The following is a 2,621-nucleotide window of genomic DNA, read 5'->3' as shown; positions in this document are numbered from 1 at the left end:
AGTCACCAGAGATGCCACACCGCAAAGCCTGGCCCCGCCCCGCCTACTCCCTCGCGGGCCTGGAGGCACTTGGGCACGGCCCGCCTGCCTAAGCAACTGCTCCGAGGGGCCCAGGAGGCCAGGGCTGTCAGCAGCACCCAGTGGCTGTGGGGGAGAGCGGGGGGCCAATCACGTGCCCCCCCAAACACACGTCCACGTGAGCCACGCATAAAGCCTCGCAGGCCATCTGTGATACAGGAGCCCTTGCACGGGTACCTGGCGTAGAAGCAGCCCTGCTGGAGCTGCATGGGGTCAGCCTAGAGTAGACCAAGGGTCTCCAACCTGGTGCCCGTGGGCGCCACAGCACCTGCCAACACCTTTCCTGTTGGGGAGGTTGGCGGGGCCAGGCAGGGCTCCTGATTCACCCCTGGAGATCTTATTGGCTGAGCAACGGCCACCAGAGCACTCGGGTCTTCACCGTGGCAACCGTTTCATGGCTAGCTTCGCCTCCTTCGGCAGCCATTGGGGGGTTGCGCCCACCAGGCCGTGTGAGAATTCCACCGGAGACCACAGACCGACATCCCAGGTTCCAGCTGTGGTCAGCCGGGTCCCCCCCCCTTCCTTCACCCAAGGGCGGAATAATTCGGCACAGACCTACATTTGTCTGCCTGCCTCACAATGGGCTTTTGTGTACGAGTGATGAGGGCTTCATGTGCTGCAAGTGGCGTCCATTTCCCCACCCTGCAGAGCTGAGGGAGTGAAGAAGCCGTCCCTACTCTGAAGAAGAAGAGATTGGATTTATTCCCCGCCCTACACTCAGAGTCTCAGGACGGCTTATGGTCTGGTCTCCTTTCCCTTCCCCTCCCCACCACAGACACCCTGGGAGGCAGGTGGGGCTGAGAGAGCTCTGACAGAAACTGCTCTTTTTCAAGGACAGCTCTTATCAGAACTACGACTTGCCCAAGGTCATCCAGCAGGTGCAAATGGAGGAGTGGGGAATCAAACCCGGTTCTCCCAGATTAGACTCCGTGCACTTAACCACTACACCAAACTGGCTCTTAAGAAGAGAAGAAGAGATTGGATTCATACCCCGCCCTTCACTACCCAAAGGAGTCTCAGAGCGGCTGACAAACTCCTTCCCCTTCCCCTCCCCACCACAGACACCCTGTGAGGTGGGTGGGGCTGAGAGAGCTCTGACAGAAACTGCTCTTTTTCAAGAAGAGCTCTTATCAGAGCTACGGCTTGCCCAAGGTCATCCAGCAGGTGCAAGTGGAGGAGGAGAGGGGAATCACACCCGGTTCTCCCAGATTAGAGTCCGCGCACTCAACCACGACACCAAACTCTGGGCTCTCACCGCTCTGATTTTTCTCCCGCAGGCAAAGAGTTCTGTGCGATGCATCGCCCCTTCGAAGCCCCGTGTTCCCTCTAAGCTGAGTTGGCGTGAGCTAGCTCACCATTTTTTAGCCCCCGGCTCACACCTTTTTGCCTCAGCTCAGGAAGGAGGGCTCCGGAGCCAACTGACGTATGCAGCAGCCCGATCGCTCGCTCACAACTCTAATGCCAGCAGCTCACAGAGTACAATCTTTGCTGAGAGGACTCCGCAGCTGAGAGGGAGCATTCGTGACCCACAGACAGGCCCTTGCGGCCCTTCTGCCCAACAATCCCCACACAAGGAACCCCCCCACCGCTGACCGCCCTCGCCGCCCTCGCCAGAGCCTCCTTTCTGCTCTGGGCTTTCCAATCTCTCCTGCCTGAGAATCCTGCAAAGACCCCCCCCCCTCCAGTCGCCTCACCAGGGTCGACCCTGGCACTCACAAGCTGCGCCCCGCTCCCCAAAGGGCCCGGAGTTTGCTCCTGTGAACAAAACGCCCTTTGCCCAACGGCTGCTTTTACGCTTTTGCTGCGGCCCCGCGTGGCCCCAGCGAGGCCCGTCTCCTCAGATCTCAGAAGCTAAGCAGGGTCAGCCCTGGTGGGAGACTACCAAGGAAGCCCAGGGTAGTTACAAAGAGGCTGGCGATGGTGAGCCCCCTCTGCTCTGACCTGGAGGGCCCGGGCGAGCCCAATCGCTTCACTTCTTGGAAGAGGAGGAGAAGAAGAAGAGATTGGATTTATACCCCACCCTGTACTCGGACTCTGAGAGCGGCTTACGAGCTCCTTTCCCTCCCCCTCCCCCACAACAGACACCCTGTGAGGTAGGCAGTGTTCCCTCTAAGCTGAGTGAGTGTGAGCTAGCTCGCAGTTTTTTAGGCTCCGGCTCGCACATTTTGGTCTTAGCTCAGGAAGGAGGGCTCCAGAGCAAACTAGTTTATGCAGCAGCCAAATCACTCGCTCACAACTTTAGTGCCAGTAGCTCATAAAGTAGGATTTTTGCTCACAAGACTCCACAGCTTAGAGGGAACATTGGAGGTCGGTGGGGCTGAGAGAGCTCTGACAGAAACTGCCCTTGAGGGAACAGCTCTGCGAGAACTTTTGACTGACCCAAGGTCATCAAGCAGGTGCAAGTGGAGGAGTGGGGAATCAAACCCAGTTCTCCCAGATTAGAGTCCGCGCACTTAACCACTGCAACAAACTGGCTCTCCTTGGCTGGTACTCGGATGGGACGGGTATGCAGCAGCGGGCGATGGCAAACCCCCGTGTCGCTT

The sequence above is a fragment of the Gekko japonicus genome, unplaced genomic scaffold (genome assembly GCF_001447785.1).
Source record: "Gekko japonicus isolate JY-2015 unplaced genomic scaffold, Gekko_japonicus_V1.1 scaffold4286, whole genome shotgun sequence".
In the NCBI taxonomy this organism is placed as follows: Eukaryota; Metazoa; Chordata; class Lepidosauria; order Squamata; family Gekkonidae; genus Gekko; species Gekko japonicus.
This window is presented reverse-complemented; position numbering follows the sequence as displayed.